The 23,741-nt window shown below is 37.2% G+C and overlaps 1 protein-coding gene across 3 annotated transcripts in view; it reads left to right on the top strand.

Moving 5' to 3' along the window:
• Positions 1-23,741, top strand: part of DLGAP1 (DLG associated protein 1) — a 400,953-nt gene that overhangs the window by 217,917 nt on the left and 159,295 nt on the right. The window contains exon 1 of one of the 3 annotated variants that reach the window (XM_063396003.1): positions 9,240-9,327. The exons of the other annotated variants lie outside the window; for them this stretch is intronic. The gene's annotated coding sequence lies outside the window, so the exon portion shown is untranslated. Of the gene's footprint in view, positions 1-9,239; positions 9,328-23,741 lie in introns of those variants that run through there. 3 annotated transcript variants of the gene reach the window in all.

The raw sequence follows: 23,741 nt of genomic DNA, 5'->3' as shown, positions 1-23,741 counted from the left end.
TCTAACCCCATCACAAGAAGACAGGCCTCAAATAGTTAATCTTTACATACTCGAGGCCTGCCCCAGCTGTACCTGTGGCTCTTACATGCCTAAAAGAATTTGCCTATTTGGCAGGTGGTGTTGTCATTAGAGCAAGAAGGGGATTGCTGGTCAGGTGAAAGCTTGATTCAGAAAGATATGGTTTATGAGATTTAGATCACTTTTTGTTGCAGAGGGCCTTCTTGAGGGCTCTGGTAAGAAGAGGCAGTGCCTGTGCTTAAAAAGTAAGTGTTCATTCTCCTTGTGAATAATTTTTTCAAAAATATGTGACTTCTGTTTGAATCATGAGTATTGGCAAGAATGAAGGACATACTAGGTGAAAGATGCAGTTTATTTTCCCAATGAACAGATGGCATCTCTATCTTTTAATAACAAATTTTGTCCTCTGCCTCCTTTGTACAATAGTTTAGGTTTTGTGCAAAGCATTTGAATTTCTGACTATTCATTGTTTTGAGATAAAGTCTTTTTAGCTACTGAGGTGTATTCACTCTTTTGGGAATACAGAGGAAAGCAGAATGTAAGGAGCAAAGCAGCTTCTTTAAAGCAGCAGCACAGACTGCAGCAGGAGTTGTTTGTCCACTTGTCATTCCTTTCCATAGGCTTCAAACCTCAATAAGTCATTTATATCTCACAAAAGTACAGAATAAAATTCAAAAGGCCATAGACTACGTTTCAAATAGCAATCAACAGGATCTGTGGATGTGGATTTCTAGCCTGTGTGTTTGGGGAACAGATTTTTATTTTAGTTTTGCCAGGTTTACTGGAGAGATTTCACAGCATCATGGGACTGGATGAGTGGATGAATCACTGTAAAATTGTTAAAACATTAAGAAGTTAGGTATACTTAATTTTTTGTCACTTTAAGCCCCCGATTGTGATGCACTAATGAGAAAATGAAAAAACAAAACAGTAACATAAGCTCATTTGGAATAAGACATCAGATTCTGATACATGGAGTACCTCTAGCTCCTAGCTACCTTTTTCATTATCATTATGAATGTAGGATTTTAGAGGATTTGGAGGATTATTGAGTGAATTCTTTTTCTTCTGCAAATAATCATATCTCACACACTTATATTTTAAATGTACACGATTTCAGAAATTATTTTGGTATTTTAAGCGAAGTGTAGAACACTGGACTTCTGAAACTGTTCATTAAGTACTCATAGCTTCTATCTTTATTGAATATTTCTGAAATAAAATAGAAATATGGCAAATACTGTAAAGCAATTAAAATTTAAAGCCCCTCACAGTGGCTATCCTTTCAGTGAGTGATTCCTTTGATGGTTATCTTTCACTGGAGGTCACTGTTGTAATGATATTGCAGACCTGGCTAACTGTATAAGCGTTCCTCTCGGTTTTAATGAACAGAGAATAAGAACTTAAGTGTGAAAATTGTAATGTGTCCTACAACACAGTAGCCCTCTCTCTAAGGTATGTCAGTTTTTTGTGACAGACAGAGTTTCTCAGGAAGAAATAATTACCTGAGTATTTTGCCTTGGTTGGTTGTTTGTTGCTTTGTTTGTCTCTTTTATTGGTTGTTGGAGTTGGGGTTTTTGGGTTTTTGCATCAGGTTTAATCTGAATTGAGAATTAAATAAAAAACTTCAGTAAGGATTTCAAATATTGGTTTCTTGGATCCTATGGCTTTGACTTTCTCAGCTTCTGTGTCAACTGATTTTTCTTGATTGCTGAAAGATTCAAATAGATGATGAAAAACCCTTTCAATTCTGTCCCAATGTATCTTTATAAAAACGTGCCCAAAGCTTAGTTGCCTTCAAAAGTGAACCTTTGTTCTATTAATTATGTCATATGCTTTATGTAGATTTATTTTGTATGGTCAGATGCTTTGCTCTCAAAATGCCCATGGTGTTGTTTCAGCCACTTCAGTTTAAGTTGAGAACTGTGCATTTGTGTTGGGGTTTTATTGTATTTAAGATTAAAAGAATTTCTGTTTCAGAAGGCAGGATATCGGGATGTCCTCATATTTCTCAAAGGGAAATCCTGGCTCACACAATTATGTACTTTTATCAACAATTAATACTAATAGGAAAAAAAATCAAGATTTGATAATGGGCGAGAATGGTCAAGACAAAAAGGTGCTTTGCTTTGGTTTGCCTTCTTCCAGGATGGCATGCCTACTCCATCTTTTTTCTAGATTTGATTGTCTTTCTATATCACTGTAGAACAGAAGGGTTTCCCATGAACATGAACAGCCCTCCTTACTATTACCTATCAATCTAGCTCTTCAGATATTAGCACTGTTCAGCAGTTCCATGAGAAAAGACAAAGCTAGTGTTATTAAATTGGTGGAAAACAGTGGTGGTCTAAGAGCTGTATCATTTCTTATATTTGACCAAGGCTCTGCAATGTTTGCCTGGTTTTCTGTATTCAGAGCCACAATCTGCAGCAAATTATCATTACAGCTCTCCATCCATAGATACAGAATAAGGAAATGACCTCTGTTTGCTGACACGGAAATAACAAATTTCTGCCATTTCATCCTTTCAGTAAAGTTCCTGCACTTCATTCTTGTGCCTGTTGCAGTGTGTTCATTTAACTGTATGATTTAAAATGGAGAGCATTTGGCTAATTAGCAGGCAGCTGTTCACTTAAGTAAATGACTCATAGAGTGATATTTATGGTGCATAACTATTTTTCAAGCCTGGAGAAACTTGGGGAAAAAAAGACACAAAAGCAGATGTTTATGCTTCTACATCATGAAAAATGCAGTGAAAACCAACTGCTGATTTCATTTTATAGCATTTTTCTCAAAACTTAGTGATAAACTGGTAACCCCAGCTTTTAACTAATACCTTTCAAAATTAGTAACACTCTAAAGCAAAAATCCAAAATACTGTATTTCCAGTACTCATGTGATCTAAATATGTAAAATGAATGATCAGACATCACATGAAGAGGCCTCAAAGGTTATGATATGTATAGGCTCAATTAACACTTAGATTACAGGAACTTGCAATTTGACTGAAGCCTTTTTGCTTTCCAAAACTATTATGTATAACATAGTTCAACTACAAATTGGAAAATTAGAATCCCCATAAACATTACACAGATTCCATTTTAAAACAGCTTTACTCCACCAAAAATCCTACAGTGTTCCTTTTGCCTTGCTTTGGGAGTTTATAACATTACAGACTTTAGCATTTGGAATTAGGACATTCTGATATTCCCCGTTAAGGGTACCTTATGTCCATGATGCTTCCCATGAGCTGATTGTCTCAGAACCAAAGACACCACCTTGGTATTTTGGGAATGGGTTGGGGGTTTCTCCCCTCATTCCCTTGCTGGTTTTTGCCTGGCATCTGTTCAGTGTGCCTCTCCTGCTGTTGAGTTCTCTTCCACAGCTCCTCTCATCTTTCCTCTGCCTATTATTTTAATGTGTGCTCTTTTGGGTGCTCAGATCCCTCAACTGTAGCTCAGGTACAGTATAAAATCTGTTTTAAATAAAGAAAAAGAAAAGTATAAAAGATAACATTTTCTGTGTTCTCCCCCACTCTTTTTCTCTTTTAAAACTGGACAGTGACAGCTGATAATTTGAAAGTTCTGAGACTGTACCAAGTTCTGAGTATGGAGTTCTATATCACTGCTGGGTGGATTAGTCAGGTGGATAGGTTTTTTCTCTATTCCGTTGTTGTACTTCTTCAAATTATTCTGAGACTGTTTTATAAAAGCTGCTGGTTAAAATACACAGGTTTTAATTTTTTAAAGGACTTGATCTTCTTTCTCATGTAGATGAGAGGAAACTTTAAAAATGGCATATGTACCTTCTATCACAAAATCTGTTTTAGTGTTGGGTGTTTTTTGCTTGTTTTCACTAGGACAAAGAGAAAAGACACTTCCTTCATATAACCAGTATGCAGCTTAAAATTTTAGAAATATTCTTTTAGAAGAAGAATAGAATCATTGTGGGATATGCACCTATTAAATAATTATTACATCTTTAAAGAGAAACCTGAGGTACATCAGATGGATTGATGGATTAATGGACTCAGCAGGATTCATCTGTAGTTTATTTGGTTCAACAGAAAATCTTTTAAGCTAGACTTGTTGCTGATAGTCAGTAGCAACCATATAGGAAATGTAACCTCTGCTAATTGGAACTGCTTTACCATGCTTTGTCATTGTATTCTCTGTGTCTAGTCTGGAAAAATATCTATCAGTTCAGTTTGGAGACGAGATGTACCAGAATGGAATGAAAAAGCATGTGAAATGTAGGTTTATGCAGCAGAATTGGAGGTGTGTTACTCTTTTATCACCTGATTTATTATCTGTTTTATAAATTTACAACCATAGGCCACAGTTACATTTAATTACCTTGGCACATAAAATTGCTGTCCTAATTTTCTAAATAAAAAGGAAAGAGACAGCAAAAGACTGGAGAGGCATATGCTATTGTCAAGACAAAACCTTGAGCTAAACTACCAGCCTTCAGAAGCAGAATGATCCCCCCAGCTTGCAAGTATTTTAAGATTTTGCTTTTCACCTCTCAGCAGCTTTGGAACAATGCCCGAGGTGAAACTTTACAGATGTCATAGTGGTTATTCTATGATATATTTGAAATAAAAAATGTGCTCTATATACAGCAATATTTCAGCAACCTTAAAAAGATGAAAATTATCAGTCTAAAACCATAGAAACCTCTTGTAAAATGCAAGATTGAACTTGTGTAGTGCATAGTGGCTTTCTCATTACCCTGAATGTTATTTGACTTGGAATATAGTCACAAATCAGGCAACAGTTTAACTGAAAAATACTAAATAAATTTTATTAGAATTATGGTTAGGTGAGTTATCCTTAGAAGATAGTAGAATTACCTGCTGGGTGGCTTGTCTACAATGCTGGCCAGAATGAGAGAGTATTCAAAACTTATATAAAAAATGTATCTAGGCAGTATGGATTTAAATTGAGACTATAAAAGGCTTCATGATAGTACTGGAAACAGTGTAAATAACAAGCTACCTGCACAGTGCAATGGTAACATATTATCATATAAACCTTTCCATATATACCCATTAGATGAGTATTTAATAGCTCACAATGATTTATTTTTATCATATTTAATGTTGTAAAGGTTGTGACCCAGTCCCTCGGTGCTGTAATAGTGAAGAGTTTGTAAAATACAACAGAAAATTCCTGTTGTATTTGTGTCTGATGGACCTGAGGGAGCTGGCAGAAGAGCCCTACTTCATCTGTCATAAGTTCTGGTTGACAGGGGAGGTCCCAGCCACTGGAGGCTGGCCGGTGTCACATCCATCCACAGGAAGGGTTTGAAGGAGGACTCAGGGAACCACAGGCCTGACCCTGGTGCCAGGGAAGGTTATGGAACAGATCATCCTGTGTGCCATCATGCAGAATGCACAAGACAGCCAGGGGATCAAGCCCAGTCGTCACGGGTTTGGGAAAGGCAGGTCCTTCTGGTAAATCTGCTCTCCTTTTATGACCAGGCGACCCATTTAATGGATAAGGGAAAGGCTGCAGTATTGATGTGCTCTACCTGGACTTCAGCAAAGCCGTGGACATTGTTTCCACAGCATACTGCTGGAAAGGTTGGACAGCTGCACTCTTCACTGGGTTAAGTACTTGCTGGACAGCCAGGCCCAGAGAGTGGTGGTGAATGGAGTTACGTCCAGCTGTCATCCAGTCACTAGTGATGTTCCCCAGGGCTCAGCATTGGGGCCAGTCCTGTTTAATATCTCCACTGATGATGGAGATATTAAACAGGACTGGATGAGGGAATTGAGTGCGCTCTCAGTAAATTTGCGGATGACACTAAGTTGGGTGGGAATGTCAGTCTGTGGAGGGGCAGGAAGGGTCTGCATAAAGATCTGGACAGGCTGGATAGATGTGCCAAGGCCAGTTATATGAGATTCAATAGGGCCAAGTGCTAAATCCTTCTTGCGGACCATGACAACTCCATGAAGCATTTACAGGCTTGGGGTAGAGTAGCTGGAAATCTGCTTTGGCAGAAAAAGATCTGGAGGTTCTTCTTGGCAGCTGGAAGAAGATGAGGCAGCTGTGTCCATGTGACCAGAAAGGTCAATGGCATCCTGGCCTTTTGCCAGAAAGGTCAATGGTATCCTGGCCTGTACCAGAAACAGTGTGGCCAGCAGGACTGGGGAAGTGACTGTGTTTCAGTAGCCAGCACTGATGAGGCCACACCTCGAGTGCTGTGTTCAGTGTTGGTCCCTCACTACAAGACACTGAGGTGCTGGAGAATGTCCAGAGAAGGGCAGCAGAGCTGGTGAAGGGTCTAGAGAGTGAGTCATATGAGGAAGCAGCTCTGGGAGCGGAGGTTGTTTAGCCTGGAGGAGGCTCTCTACATACCACTCTACAACCACCTGAAAGGAGGGTGTAGGCAGGTGGGAATCAGCCTCTTCTCCCAAGCAACAAGGGACAGGATTAGAGAACATAGTTTCAAGTGGTGCAAAGGGAGGTTCAGATTGGACATCAGGAAAGATTTCTAACCTGAAGATTGTTAAGCATTAGAACAGGTCGCACAAGGAGGTGGTGGAGTCACCATCCCTGGAGATACTCAAGAAATGACTGCATCTGGCACGGGGGTTTAGTTCCTGTGGTGCTGGACTCGATGATCTTGGATGTCTTTTTCAGTCTTAATGATTCTATGATTCTGTGTTTCACCAGTTATTTCTTCTGACTTCACTTCTGTATTTTTAATAGAAAAACATTAAATCAATAAGAAATGCCACATGTCCATTGGAATACAAAAGGATAATCTTTGCTTAACAATTGCTAGCAAATCCTATGTGTTCATTTTTTTGTTAGAGGGATAAATTTTAAGGCTTCCAAAAAAGGAGCAATTTTTTTTCCATCATATTTGAAATTTACTGCTTTATGCAGTCCAGGCATGCATTCAGTGAGCTGGCAGCATGGAGAGTACTTGGGAACAGCTTCCTCAGATAAACTTGCATTATTAATGAAACTAGATTGAGTTTGAGAAGGAGTGCACTTTCAGCTGTTGACACCTGTTGCTCCATTAGTATATATCTAAACAAGTCAAGATAACAGTTTGTTTAGCACCAAAAAAAAAAGGATTCATAAAGGAGAAAATTAATCTGGTATTTGGCTTTTTGTGGCAAATATAATGATCGGTTCTGCAGCACACTTCATTGCAACATTTTTTTTTAGTAGAAAACATATTACTTCTTATCCAAGAAAAATTAAAAGCTCAGTAAGGCACATTGGAGATGGTAAATTTAAGCTCACAAATTCTTTAAAATAAAACACTGCCATTTGTCAAAGTTTGAATTCAAGTAGACCATGTACAAAACATGACATGCAAGAGTACAAACCTGCAAATGCATTAAGTTGGAAGAGGAAAAGAACGATGAGAATTAAATTGTTCACATACTGAAGAGACAAAATTAAAGCGTCTACTCAACAAGTACATGGACTCTGATGTTTTATGCATACAGAGATGATAAGAATGAAACAGAGAAGAAGAAAGTCCTGGTATTAAGTATTGGAATATTATCTGAGGTAAATAAATAGCACCTTAAATATGAAGAGGATCCAAGGTAAAAAGGGGACAGTCTCCAGACTGAGTGTACAGAGACCACATGAGTAGCCTACAGACTTGCTCACATCTTTCTCAGGCTTCAGTATTTCTTACAAAATCTAAAAAATAAGCTGAATACTACATCTGTTTTTTAATCTGAAGTTTCATAATTCTCACTCTTTGTAGAAATATTCTGTGAATTTACCAATTTCTAGTGTAGTTGCTTAATTGAGAAGCTGTACAATGACAACTGAGTGCTTCCCTGTCAGATTAAGCATAATATCCTTGCTTTCAAAAAGCAGTCTTCCACCACTAGATTAACCAATAGCTCTTCTAGGTGCAGTGACACTGAGGGGTTTGTTTGTTTATTTATTTATTTTTGGCTAACATTAATTAAATATTAATCATTTGAGCAGCAATTTAGGAAATACTAGGTTTGCTAAATACACCACTGCTGTATAAGACAGGCAGAAGGCCACCACTTTTATGGATCTACCATGGGAAGTAATAAAGGATAAACAACAATACACAAACCACAGGGTTTTTCAGTGCACAGATATCCTTGTCCTTGATTGCCAATATAATGAATTGAAAGTCTTTCTTCATATATACACATTCAGTTTAGATCAGGCCACTTCAAAACAATGAGATGGCTGCTGGCAGGCAGAGCTGTAACACCTCAAGGCTGTCTCTGGAGGGACATTTCAAGTTTCTGCTCATGAGTGGCAGGATTTCTCCTAGGAAAGAGAGCTTTCTAAAAACCAACTTGAACAGAAGTAATTACCAACAGGAATTGCTCCTGTTACATAGACCATTTGGTGTTATACTGAGCTAGAGACCAAAGCACAGGTTTAAGAGCTTGGCAACAGGGAGGCTTTGCTCTTGTGGTTATTTGCAATGGAAAGCAGGTGCAGTTCCACTTGGCTGAGAAAGGCTCTGGAGAGCCACCAGCTAAATGCTGCAGAGAGAATTTGTATTGCCAGAAACCAGTGGGGCTGGGGCTGCTTCTCTGTGTTTCATTTCAGTACCTCTGCCATAGCCTAAAATGTCTCTTCCCCGAGGAAATCTTCCCCCAAGGAAAGCTTTAGGACAAGTGGCAATATTGCCTCTTACTGTCTGTTTGGAGAAATTGAGGGAAATGCATGATAAGAAGAGTTTCATTTGCTTTTTTTCAGTGGACCCATTAAGTAATTCTAGGAATAAATAATTTAACACAATTTCAAGCTATTGCCTGAAGTTCCAGCAAAATTGCATGATTACTTTAGCCTAAGTACATGATTGATAGCTTTATTTGGTAAACATATTTTTGAGGAGTTGTTAAACTGGTGCAGGGATACACGTGTCTCATCCCTCTAGCTCGAATGGCGTTATCTCTTTGCTCTGTGTTCTTCAAATGGAAAATTGGCTCCCATCCTTCTTTACGTTTATGATAGGAAAAGCATGTAAGTTCTGTGAAACTTAGCTGTAGGTGGTCTTTGTGTGCCTCTGCACATCTTTTTCAGCTCAAATGGTTCTGTGATGCTATGAATAAACCTATTTCCCTCCTTTTAAAATAGCCAGTTTTGTAATCCCTTGCCAAATAAAACTCAATTTTATCTAGTTTTAAATAAATTATCTTATCTTCCCTTTGTCCATCATCAGCCTCAGAAAATGAATTATTTTGCAGGCTGTCAGCAGTAGGCAATACCTCTCCCAGTCGTGTATACAGGACTGCAGACGAGAACTGTTTCCGCAGCCTCTACACCTTATGAAGTAAGTAATTCCTTTTTGTTCAAGAGCAAACAGTGGGCAGCGAGGACTAAAACAGTTTTGAACACAGGTTTGGTGAGCATGAGAAATGAGTTGCTGGCCTTTCTGCTGAAAATGTTGGGCTCAATAGTTTGATCCAGGATCTACCTGTCTAAAGGATCACTAGTATTTCACCTAAGCATGGACTTTAGGACATGGCTACACTTGGGTTTTGTATTTGTCACATTCTGGAAATGTATGTTACTACATGTTTAATCATTACCAGAACTGCTTTGCAAAAGCAAAAATATACTTTATGTGGGAGAGTGTATAAGCTGATGTGTGTCATGACAGGACTATGTACAGGAAGGTGGTTTTTTTGGTGGCTAAACTGTCAGTTCACACTAATAACAACAAATGGATGCATTGAAGACATCATGCCACAGGCCAAAAGAGTGTTTTGTATTGTGAATTCAAGATCTCCAATATTTTGTAACTGCAGTCTGTTTTAATCATTCCAAATCTATAGCTCTAGGGTTAAGATAAGATCCTCAAAAGTTTTTATATCTGTATAGTCTATATTTGTGAAATTAAACTCCCTTAGGGAAAAAAATTGAAATCCTATTTTTTTCAGTGCAAGGTAAGTACCTTGTTACGTTTGTCATTTCAAAGCTTCAGTCCAAGGCAGAGGAGAAATGACAAGAGGTGCACCAGTCCCTGAACCTTCACCAAAAATAAATGCCATTCCCAGGCTTCTCTTTCACATATGAAAGATTAGTTTTTAGGTGTGTATCACATACTGACTGTGAATCTGCATGGATAACATCTGCTTGATTAGAATGGTTTGTGTATGTACAGTGTGTGTGTGTGTGTGTGTATGTATATATAAGCCTTTTGTCCATTTGGCAATAGTCAGATGGGTTTCTGAAGGTACCAGGTCCCATGCACGTGTAACTAAACACATTACTTTTACACCTTCTTAAGCAGTATCTGCTTGTACACCACATCCCATGACTTTATTGCTCTGTAGTGTGTTGACTGACAGAAATGAGAACAAATCCCATCCAAGTTTGCTTTTAGGCAAAATGAGCCCTGTGGTGATTTTCATCCTGAATTTTAAAATGCTGTTTTTTAGCTTCAGTAAGTAGAATATTAAAGCAGCTAATACAATATACTTCAAAAAAAGTCAGAAAACTTATCACTGAATTCAATAGTTTTTAAGCCAGACCTTTCAAAAGAGAAATCTTGTCATAAATACTATTTTTTCATATAGTAAATAGCTAGAACAAACTTACAAATTAACTTTAGACACATCTATCTCCACATATCATGCAGAAAACCCTTGATTTCTTGAGAGTTTAGATATCTATAGGAAAACAATTTGTGCACTTACTCAACCATCATATTTCATTTTAATATTGCTATTAGTTTTTGGTTTTATCACCGTACTGACATTTGTGAAATGCTAGAGATACATACTGCAAACATTCAAATTACCCCATATTATTTCTAGGAAAATCTGAATTAATAGACAAGCTAACAATCAAAAATTATGTTCTCCATCAGAAATTTAATCCTATCAAATTAGCAACCATTACCTCTGGGAAATATTTTGCCCAATCAGTCTCACCAGAAGCATTGGATAAAGTCACAAACTTACTTAAGAAATCAGCAAAGTAACCTTATTTATCACTGAAATAAATGCAGTAGTGTACCCTGTTTATTTTTATTCATGCTGGCAGACAGCAAGTGGCATAGTGTCAGGTGACATCACTGTAGGAAAAACTCCAAGAATGCATCCTGAACATCTACTTTAAATACAACTTCTTTCAGCTTCTTTGGCCATGACTCTGTTGTTGAATTATTCAGGTACTGCTCTTGCTGGCAATACTTTTGTCACCATATGCCAATATTTAATATATGTCAGAAAAGTTAGGATTTATTTCCAAAGAAAGAATGTCAACTTTGCATATAGCTGGGATGCTGAGTGGTCTAAAGTATAGTGGCTGCAAATCTTTTTCAATATCCTTGGGTTTTCCACAGTAATATTAGTATTACCTGAGCATTTGTTTTCCCTTTAGGAAAAAGTTTGGGTGGGTTTTTTTTCTGTGTGAAAGTAGCAGAAATTACTTTTTGACAGAGCTCCCATAGGAGTGAACACTAGAAATAGCCCAAGTGCTACTGAGGATAAAATTCAGCTTACACAACTGGAGCGAAACACAATTTGTATGAATCCATAATGCAAGCAGAGTTTAAGAGGTCCTGCAAGGTTACTCCCCATACTCTAAACTCAGAAGAGCAGGTTGATTGTAAATCTTAGTCAAGCACAGTATAATCACTTTAAAGCTGCCTTTAGTGGCAGGACAAGGGGAAATGGCTTCAAACTGAAGAAGGGTAAATTAGGGGTGTAAGGAAGATATTTTTCACAGTGAGGGAGATGAGGCACTGGAAGAGGTTGCCCTGAGAAGGTGTGGATGCCTCACCAAACCTGGAAGTGTTCAAGGGCAGGTTGGATGGGGCTTTGGCAACCTTGTCTAGTGGAAGATGTCCTTCTCCATGGCAGGCATGTTGGGACTAGATGGGCTTTCAAAGGTCCTTCTCAACTAAACCATTTTGTGATTCTACTATTATGTGGTCTTACAGAATTTTGAAAGAGTGTTAATAATAGCTCTAGTTAACCTGGTATATTCAGATTATGTGAGCATATTTTGTCCTCCTAAATTCTTCAATGGATATTTTTTTATCTTGCTCAAATAACAGACACCTGGTCTTCAAATTGTTATCTATTACTGTGTGTAAAAATGGAGAAGAAAGCCATGTATTTTGATTTTTCAAGTTTATCTCTTTTAGGTTTTGTGATTTTTTTATATATTCCTCATTCCTTCCTACCAGCACATCTTTCTCTTTAAAGTTTATACATAACCATTTTTAAGTTAGTCTTACTGCTATTGAACCTTGTCTTTTTGCATGTATCTACCATGTAGGTTGCAGAGGGCAAGTATGTACTTTCAAGCTACAGCTGGTTGTAAAATTAGATTATAAGCACATGTTTCTTTTAATTTCATGGCCCAGGATGCCAATGGAAGTATTACAAGTGTGTAATGGATTCAGTCTCCAGTCATTCTTAGCCTGTATTTTGTACAAAAGCATAGGAAAAACGCAGTGCAGAGAAAGATTTAATGCTTTAGCTCAAGCATCTTGATTTTCCCCAAATCCTTAACAAAAATTAAAAATATGTAAAGTATACTTTTTTCTTTTTTTTCCCAATGCACTGACAGTTTCAAAAGCATCACTCATATTCATCCGTTGCATTTTTCTAAGTGGTCACTTGTTATGCAAAGAAATATGAATTTAGATTATGAAACACTTATCTTCTTGCACATATTTTTGCTTACATTATTTATGAAATCTCTTATGCCAAGACAGGAAAGAAAATTGCACTTTTGGAAGCAATGCAGTGTTATTTTGTTGTTCCTTAAGGTGTTTTGAATATTGTAACTATTAATGATAATGTCTTTCCAACTCCATACAAAAGTTTTTTGAAGCCCATTTTAATCATGAAATATATTATCACACTAAATACTTGATAGAGTGTCTGGCCCCTTTGCAGTTGATGGCAAAATATCCTTTGACTTCAAGAGGCAAAAGAGTAAAATAAATTTGGTGTGTTTTCAAGGATACCCTGAGTTACATCAGCAAAACCTTACAGATCCAAGCCATCACATTTTTCCTGTTACGATGACTGGTTCAGCTGGTAACACCTCAACTTTACATGGAGCTGACAAAAGGCCAGGTTTTGATTCCATACACCATCAGGAAAGGCTAGTTTCAAATGAAAAGTTAATGAAATTTACAGCTAGACTTCAATATAAGCAGATTTGCCCTTATCTTAGTGCAGTAGATATAGAGGTAAAATAGAACATGAGATTTTTTGAAGCCTCAGTATAAGATACTTGTCAATTTAAGTTTCATATTCTATAAATAAATAATTACTTAGCCTCAGGGAGCACAGAAAACTAACATCTGTTGGGTTCATAACAACGACTGACTTCTCAGGATGCTTCTCCAATAGCATTTTTCACCCTTCTTGTCAAAACTGCACATCTTGCAGGCATACAATGAATAGTTGCAAAAAGTGGCAATACTTTTTGAAAGAAGAAGAATAATGAGGGTTCATACCAGCCATGCAATTATTTTTTTCCTTAGTTATATTTTATTCCACATTCTATAGAAAAGCCCCTTTCTTGCAAAACTTTAATATTCATTTGACAACAAGAGTCTTCCCCTGAGCAAATCTGTAGTAGGAACAGGAGAGGAGGTAGTAGAGAAATCTGTAGATTGGGTAGGTGGCCTTGCTGAGATTACAAAAGAATCGAGCCACTTTTAAAATTATGTTCTTAATTGAAATACCAAAGCAGCTCAGTCTTCCTTGCAGAGCAAAGACAATTTAGCTGAAGGCTCATCCCACTGGCAACAGGCAGTCTCAGTGGAGACCCAAGGCCTTAACTTATTGTTGACATCACTATGACAAAACTAATGTCATTCAAGGTTCTTTATTATACTAGTCCCTTAAACTCCAATCCTGAACTGATTACAGTATTTTCTTCTGTGTATTTTATTGGAGTACAGTGAAAGCTCATTTGTGAGCTAATTCAGCTGCAAGCATTGAGCCAAAAGTACTAATTGTATGCTCTGCACAGTAAATACATCATTATTTCCTATTTCCTTTCAAACAAATGGCTTGGTCAGTTATGTCTCTAATTTAAAGATATTAAGACACTTTAACATCTGATAGGAAAGTAGCAATGGACAGCTATGCAGATTTCCCTCTGCATAAAGTATTTCAGTATTGAAATAGGTTGAGTAATAGTAACTTACCTGGCCCAGGAGGTGCATGCATACCAAAACTTCTGGGATTACAATATTTTGGTGTGGTTGCTCTGGTACTTCAAAGATCTGTTCTCTCTGTCCTGTGCATTTTTCCACATCCAAAACAATTATATTCCAAGTAAATCCTGGCAGTATAAGGATGAGGGTTAGATCAGCTTTAAGAAGAAAGTAAAACCTTCTAAATTCTCCAAAAAAACCCATAAAATCCACACCCTCTGAACTCTAAAATGACACTTCTTGTCAGTTTAGTGGACAGCATAATCTGGTCTCTGAGTAGGCAATTTGGCAACCTGTGGTTTTTCAAATGCCACTGAAGACTGAACAGGTAGCAAGATAGGGATTTCACAATGAAATAGCGATTTTTAATCTTTCCAAGTCCAATTATTTCCCTGATTCCACTTTAAAATCTATATGATTCACTTGCATATAGATTTAGTTATGATTTAATTCTTCAATGAGGATAGGAAGTTGTCACATGTTGTTAGGAACAGTTTTTGTAATGCAGAGTCCTGTGACAGCAGTATATCACCATGAAATTATTTGAGGGATTGGCCAAAGTACATTTTCCCTAAAAAGTTTGTTTTTTATTAGGAACTGTTAATAATTTGATGCTGCCATGGAAATTGTTGCAGTAGGGATGGGGGAGAGACTAATTTCTTAGTAGAATGTTTGCACTTCCTAGTTCAGTGTTCAGCCACAATATGTTGTTTTGCAGTTTGGTAGAATAGTGTAAGTACCTGGTGTAAAATAACATGAATAAAATCTAAGGTTATGTGTTACCTGTGTATTGTGCCTTGTTTCTGCATATTTCTTATTAATTAAATGACAAAAAAAATCTGTATCTGGGGCCTGAACTGTTGGAAACCTTGTTTTTAAATTAATATATTGAAATATATAGGTAAACTGATACTTTTTTCCCTTTCTTATAAATTCATGTACTGGATTAATGTAACCTGCTTCAATGATGCATGCATTCACCTATATGTGAAAATAGGAGCAAATATCTAGAGCTCACTTAAAATGAGATGAATGTGAGATACAAAGTTATTATATGACAATGGCTGTGGTATTGACATGAAAATAAGTAATGTCCATAAATTTCAACACTTGTTTCATAATAGGACAGTTTCTTGGTATTCTGTAATCCCTTATATTTGTTGAGAACAAGGAATGCAGATCCACATTTTGTGTCCCAACTTTTTTCAGTGACTACAATGAAAGAATTCCCTTTAAATAGTTGTAAACACAGTTTAGGTTTTATTAGGTTTGACAGTTACCTTAATACCCCTAGATGCCAAAATAGTCTCTGAGGAGTATCATAATTAATTGTTAAAAGTGACATGAGCAAGCATATGCTAAGAACAAAAATACTGGCCCAGGTGAGAACTGTCAGCAGTTAATTATTATGCTGGGCTTCAAAAATTCTATGGTGTTGCTACATGGAGAATTGTGTCTGTAGTTTATTGTGGCAACAGTGCAAGCGGGCTGACATGCTTGAACTCTTAAATGCATTCAGATACACCAAGTTACCTTCTGGTAAAAACAACAAAGGCTTTGTAACAGATACAGGAACGAGATTTGTAAATGCATAAAATAAGACTCAGGACATTGCTTCTAATTCCTATTGTTTTCTTTTGCACATACATCCTTATGGAGCATATGGGAGGTGGGGAGGAGAGAGAAAAAGAGGCTGAAGTCTCCCTCACATATGTCTCAAATCTAATTTTATGGGCCAAATTTTCCTAGAAAACTTCTCAACAGCTGTGAGATATAGATACAGCCTTTGGAAGCAGACAGCAGGCTGCCTGTTCAGGAATTGTCTGAAGAGGAGTTGGAAAAGATCTGCTCTCACAGAGAGCTCCTTTGCTGTGAGAGAATTTCTTACAAAATGTTCCTCTTCCCCTTACGAGGTTTTTCAGCAAGTTGCTGACTTGGGCTTTTCACAACAGTGCTGTGGCGGAAACCAAAGGAATTTCCTGGCTTTTACTCCAGGAGGTGCTAACTGGAATCCTTTGTCATTCCTTGCTTGGCTAATGCCTGTGTGTCTTAGCTTTTCACTCTTTAATGCAAAAATGTTGAATTTCGTTGTAATGATGTTTAATTCCTCTTACCCATTAAATCCCTACATTTCACTACCTCATATATAGTTAGGCTGAATACAACAGAGATTTCTATCTCTTGTGCTTGGAAAGGAAGTCTTTGCCTGATCTCAGGAGAGTGGGCTACATTTTGTGTCTTTATTTAAAAATTATCCATGAAATAAAATGTTTTCACCTGTCATGGAATAAAGTCTAACCTGTTCATATTAAGTTACCACATCTTTTACAGCTTCAAATGTGCAGTGATATTTGCTTAATGTAACATTAGAGAAAGGGATTCGTTTGTGCTCTTCTTTTTCATTGAAAACTCTCTTTTGTTTTCCTGTATTCTCTTTGAAGTAGTGTGAATAACACTTTAAAATGCATCAAAAGTTATTCTGACTCAGGAATGGACACTGACCCAGATAAATAGTGATAATTTACAAATTTAAACACAATAGCACTTTCCTTTCATGTGAAATCCTAGCTCCTTGCAACTTCTTAGCACAGATTTTCTTCATTTTGCTGTATTTCTACAACACTTACTGTTCTTCCATTGGGAAGAGCATCATCTATTATTTATCTGTAGCTTCAAGCAGCCTCTTTGCACGTTTCTTTCAAATATGAAGCAGCCAGCACTATTTCAGCAGGAGAGTAAGTTTTATGGAACATAAGACTTCATTAAAAAGTTTCCAAGTTAAATGTATGTATTTTTACTGACTTATTTGTGATGCTTGATTTTCATTGTGTTTTGTATAAGTAAAGCCTCTGTGCAGTATTTCAGGAAAGTACACATGCAAATCCTTTTTGGGTTTGGACGAAATTACCTGTTGCCTTCCCTGTAGTAGTGGAAAAATGTGTGTACTGTTCTTGTGACCTGAAACATAAGGAATTCTTTCTTTCTCATGGGTCATTAAAAATTGAAAGCAAAGAGTAATGCTGAAGTGTATCTGTAACAGTGTGGCAGAATTGCATTTATTATTTCAGTCTGTTAGCAGTTGATCATCTGAGGATAATCTAGATTGGTGCCATTGAAATTATAGGACAAGGATTTCTTATGCTGTCCAGACAAAAAGGAGGTGTGGTTGGCCACCAGAAAAGAATGCAATGACTACAATGGTGCATTTTTAGGTCTGGTGGGGAAAAATTTTGGAAAAGGACAAACTGAAGTACCTCACTCAGCTTGACTCATCTACATTACTCAAGTGAAAATCCTAGCCTTCATAAAACACCTTATATCCATTGCAACAATACTCAAAGAAATGAAAGTGTTTCCCTGTGCTGCAACTTTACTCCAGCTGTTTACATATTTTCAAGATTCAGAGCAAGGTCAGGTAAGGTTGTTTCGTATTTTCAGTGCCAAGAGACCTGATTTTACTTGATTTTGCTCCCTATATTTGCTGTAACTCAAAATCTAAAATGGTCAATGTTGAATCTCATTCCAATGGAAAATATCTTGTCATTTATCAGTCATCTGTATTACTATAATGTTGATAAATACAGTCTCAGAAGCATTTGCATTACTGCACAAAAGTACCTGAGATATCACTTCAAATTGTGATGGGTTTAAGCTGTTTTGTAAATTATGTATTCATACTTCTTTACCTGTCTCAATCCTCCAATATTAAATTTACAACAAGATACAGAGCCTACAAATGTGCATAGAGTAATGGCACACTAAAGATTTTTTACAGTTAGAAAAATGCCATTAACATTTTAAAGTTTTTCCCGTTTCACAAGAAATATGACACCAAATTTGTGCATTTAAGATATGATTTAGAGACCTTGTCTACGCTTGTTTGGAATATATAGTGTATTTCAGACATCGCTTGGTTGCTTATGGATAAATTCAAGTGAGCTTTTCATACATAGTGGAAAAAATCCATCATAACCATTGTGCATTTGAATTCCTTGTAGCACTCTATTTCATTCATTCACATATGTAACCACGGAAAGGTCAAAGTTAGAAGGAACCTCTGATGACTGTCTGGTTTAGTCTGGTGGGTTGTGCCCAGAGTAAGGCTTAGGTTAGGCTACCCAAGGACCTGTCAAACTGTCTTGGGTATTCCCAGTGAAGGAGATTCCACCACTTCTCTGCGCAACCTGTTCCAGTGTTTGTTTTCCCAGTGTAAAATCGCTTTTCTTATGGAATTTACACTGAAGCAACTGTACCACTTGTGAAGCCCTTCACCTCTTCTCTTATCAGTGGACATCCTTGTAAAGAGAGTGATTCAGTCTGCTCTATACCTTAAGATATTGTAAGACTGTGGTTATATCCCACTGAACCTTCTAGACTGAATGCAGCCAATTCCAGCAACCTTTTTTCTATGTCAACCTCTCCAACCCTCAGATCATCTTGGTGACACTCCACTGAATTCCCTCAAATTTTCCATGCTGCTCATGAGCTCTGGAGATCAGGACTTGGTACAGCAGAGCAGGATAAACAGTGTTTCAACTCTGACCTAACAAGTGCAGGGCAGATAGGACATTCCCACATCCCTCCATCTGCTGGCTGTATTCCTCTTGTTGATGCAATGTAGGACATATTTGCCTGAAGGTTCATGTTCAGCTTCAATGTCAAGTTGAAGTTCAAAGTCTGTGTACACCAGGACCTGCGGGGCTTTTTCCACAGAGCTGTTCACCGCATAGTTGGACCCCAGCCCATACTGCTGTGTGAGGTATTCTGGATGCAGGAGTTCACATTTACCTTTGTTCAACTTTATACAAATCTTCCTGTCCCCGTCTGCCAGCCTGTTGACATGTTGGTGTGGTGGTTATTCTTTCTGGCTGACCTCCATCCATTTTGGTACCACCCACAAGCTTGGTGAGGATGCATTCACTTTTGTCACCCAAACCATTCCTAAGCCATTGAATTGTATTGGACCCAGTATCCACCCTGACAAACCAACCAGTGGTAACAGCTGACACTTGAACTTCTTCTAGTCCTTGCCCACCACCCTTTGAGTCAAGTGGGTTAGCTGGTTTTCCATCCATCTTGTGATTTTTTCCTGTTCATTTCTTACCTGCTTGCCCATAACAACTTGTGCATGAGGCATCATGTTGGGAGACACTCAATAGACACAGGTGTGTACATGCAGACATACATATGTATATAAAAAGGGAGAGTATATATCGCTATATAGAGTTTTATCAATACTATGTTACCAGTACAGTTCTTTGGCTGAAGTGATAGGCTCATGAACAATCTTTGTCAGCAAAAATTGTCAGGCTAGTAGAAAAAATCTGAATATGCTTCAATTCTAGGGGTTTGTTACCTTAAAATTCCCTTAAAGACTCTTCATAGAAGTATTACAATAGTAATTTTGCTCCCTTGGTATTTTGAGAATTGTGCTTCCTTCATTTTAGGAATCTAGTGTTACAATTTTCTTTTTAAAACAGTCAAATTACAATAAGTTTAAGCAGCTCAATCATCTTTCTGAAATGCCTCTGTTTTATTGATGCCTTAATTAACAGCCATGCTACTAAAATACTAAATCTAGAAATGTCTTTGTAGCAGAGTCTACTGGATTTTTTGGACAAAAAGTTCAATTGTTAAAGCACAGAGTAATGCCAAAACAAGATTTTTTTTTTTCTGTGCAATGCCATTCTACCTGAACTTTCCTTTCATGAAATGGCATTCAGCCCATTACATTACTTTGTTTGAAGCACAAGCAGACTGCTTCTTAAAGACATACAGTAAATTAAATCAGGCATTTTTCTGATTGTGAACTTCAGGCTGTGCCCAGTCAAATGCATGGTATTTTCCTTTCCCAAGACAACAAATTAAGTACATCACAAGGGACTGGCATGCTGTGGTACCAGAGATGCTCAGCAATAAATTGTCTCAGCAAAGATGTTGTCAAACAAAAAGATACCTGCTGCTAATACCTTGAAGGAGGTAATATTTTCTCACACAGATGCTGCTAATGATGGCAGTCTGTGTTCAGATTTTCTTCAATCTTTGGAGTGCTAGCAGGAGGGAAAGCTGTAACTTCAGAACCCTGAAGCTGGAGAGAACGGGACCTGTGGGTCCTTGCATGTAAGACAGAAGAAGGTCTGGTATGAACATACCACCTGCCACTCCTGACTTAGTAGACTCAGTCTTACTCAGTCTTAACAACACAAGGGAATGTAGCAACTCAAAAGGATTTTTATCAGGGTATATTATGGAGAAATTGCTTCAAACTGAGAGGTTACTTTCAACTCTGTTTTTTCATTGACTCAGAAATTTAAAGTGCCTGATATTCATGTAGATGTTGTAGACATTGGCAATTCCCATGCTCTAGAAGCTGTAAAGGAATTCTTCAAAATAAGCTTTGAAATTAAATGTCTCCTAGCTATGACAAAAACTCACAGCTCAATTGAGTCAGGTCAAATCCCATTCCTTTTTTCAGTAAATGATTTTGAAGGAGTATAAATCCATCATTTAATATCTTGATGAGCTTTCATCCAGATTTCATTGGAGGTTACTTTCAAAATTTGGGCTTGATTTGTTGAGATTTGATATTAATGAAAGCAAGGCAAAATACATTTTGTCATGTGTTTGCTGGAATTTCCTTATAGATAAGTTCTCCCAGTGAATTACTAACTCCTAGAACCTGTTTTTCTTCTCTCAGAACAAGCTGGTGGGGCCCTCAATGCATGTAATAGATCTGGTCAGAGCATACATTGGCAATGATACCTGGCAAGCCTGTACTCCCTGAGGCTGCATTCTCATGTTTCCACAGTGGATCTGCTGCCAGAGTAGTAAAAGCTTTCAGTCAGATGAGAATTGAGCTTTGTATTATGTATGTCCATTTATTTTAAATTAAAAGTTTCTTACTTATTACCCTGATTTACTCCTGTTAAGCAGTGGTTTATAATCCAATTATCCTGAGTTGTGAGAAAAATTATGTTGATTTGGATGATTTCAGTGGCAAAATTCCATCATCTTCCCTATGTATTTTCCACCTTTTTTTTCCAATTCCAAGTGATGTTTTATTGTTGTGACCAACCGTTAGAATAATGATTACCAATTGCCTTAGAACTAGTTAACTAAGAACTTAGTAAATCTGCAACTTCCAAGACATTTTCATTTTGCTAATTTGGTAAGAAACTCTGGGTTTTTTTTCCTGAGAAAGATCTTTTAAGAAGATTTTTTAAAAAAAAAAACCTGGTATATGTAATAAGTGAGGATATAGAAAATTTTCTCATTTCCAAGAGCATGTTGAATGGGGCTTTGAGCAGCCGGGTCCAGTGGAAGGTGTCCCTGCCCATGGCAGGGCCATCAAAATAAATTATCTTTACAACCTCTTCTAACCAATCCATTCTACCATTCTATGATCACTAACTGAATTCTCTGATAATCCAGTGAATTCTATGATAATCCAGTCCTACATTAAACATCTGATTCTGTGATGATCTTTCTGCATCTTTCAGACTGACCGTTTTCATAATCTGTATTGGCACAGCCCTTTCTGATGCTCAACCAGAATCCATCTGCCTGGTCTTCTCCAAAGACTGGCTCCAGAAAAGAGAGGCAAGCTTTTCAGAGACTGTTTTACTGTTATTCTGTTACTGGAGAGCTTCACTGTGTGATACCAGATGTCTGCACTAGTCTTTATGCTGTTTGCTTCCTCTGGACTGGGTTCTGTTTTCTGGGGGAATAGCAATGCTGGAAGCATTGGCCCTCCTTGCTCAGGACAGGTAAGATTCCCATGGAAGGGAAATTTCTAAGGGAAAATTACCAAGTAGGCCCCAATGTGATTAAAGAATTCATTCCTTGAAATATAATCATCTTTAGGAAAAGATTATTTTTGTATCTAAACCATATAATTCATTGGCTGTTCACAGTCCTTGTTTTATCCCCCCAGTTAAGTTGCATATTTAGATAACTGTGTTTAAAGAACTTGGGCCAGATTGAAATCATCCTGAGATGCACATGTTTCTGACCTGCCATCTGGAAATGTCCTCAACTGAGTCCCTGTCTTCCTAAACTTCCAAGCAGTACCAGACTGAATAAATAACAAGTCTGATTTTCTGTAGACTTTTTAAAGAAAGACTTTAAAAATGTAAAATTACCTTTTTTTAGTCATTCTCTGAGTAACTCTTGCTCTTACTGTTATTTGTAGACAGCTCATGGTATGTTTTCAGCCCAACAGGATATCAACATTTGGTGTAAATCTGTTTACTTTAATCTGAGATACAGACTTAATCTAATAAAGGACAATACTGTCTGAAAAAAAATCTTCCCTTAAATTTAGGTGATTTTGCATTGAAATATGCTTTTGAACCTGTAAGAGGAATGGAGATCCAAGAACTTTCTCCTGATCCATTTTAAACAAACCTGAACAAACACTATCTAGAGTCAAGTATTATTTTTCAAATATTTTTCTATAAAACAGAAAAGAAAATATGTAAGAAATAGTTTAGACTGATGTTGAAGAATTATCTAACATTCTGGATTAGAATTTCTGCCCTAACTAAATCCCAGACCGCAGGAGAGAGAGCTCTTGTGGAAAAGAGCACTGTTGACAGGCAGAGACGGAATTTTTCATTCTTCCATTCAGAGCTCTGATCACTTCTATACCCTTTGCAACAAAATCTTGTATGGGTTTTTCCTAGCAGCTGCCATCTGTGTTTTGGATTTTATTAAGTGAATTTGTTTCCCTGAACAAAACAAAACATCATTCAGGCTACAAAAATAAGTAGACAGGTGGTCTACATAAAAGATATTTTTCCCATTGTGTTGTATGCCACGATTTAGTCTAATTATCCTATCATTTCACCCCTTATATTGTGAATTTTTTTTTTCCCCCAGAGGAAAGAAATAATGGCATTACTTTTTGGGAACAAATAATTAACTTGGAAATCATGCAAAAAAGCAACACTGCCCACTGGTAGACTTGCAGAAGTGCTTTGGCAACAAAATAAAGAACATAAAAATGCATCTAATATCTAGTAAATCTGGGGGGGAAAAAATAAGTAAATTATTTTCAGGTTCTATGTCTGTCCTTGAGCTTCTCTGCTAGTTTGTATTAGCTTTTTATGACCATTTGTGTTAGAAGTCTGAATACAAGATAAAAGCTCATTCAGTTGTGGGGAATACTGCTCTTCTATGTGAGGCTGTGGTACAGTGCTATACATTAGGAAGCAAGAAACAAAAATTATTTTTCCAACTTCTTTGAAATGAGGGAGACTATTCTGTTGTTATATCTTTGCTTAGTTTTTGATACTTCTTTAATTTTCACTAATTTCCTGCCCTCCCCATCCCATGGCAAGGCTACCACAATAATACATTTAGTACTATCAGTGCCAGGCCAAACTAGAAGTAATCAACTCCAGAAGTGTAATTCTATTAAACACATCCATTACCATGTATTGCCAAAGAAAATTTTATAGCTCATTGTATGAAATGGTGAGGATGCCAAGAGAAACCACTGAAATTAATTATTATCAAATGTTTAATTTGGCTTTTAAAGAAAAAATTAA

The sequence above is a fragment of the Prinia subflava genome, chromosome 1 (genome assembly GCF_021018805.1).
Source record: "Prinia subflava isolate CZ2003 ecotype Zambia chromosome 1, Cam_Psub_1.2, whole genome shotgun sequence".
NCBI classification, from domain to species: Eukaryota; Metazoa; Chordata; class Aves; order Passeriformes; family Cisticolidae; genus Prinia; species Prinia subflava.
This window is presented reverse-complemented; position numbering and strand designations above follow the sequence as displayed.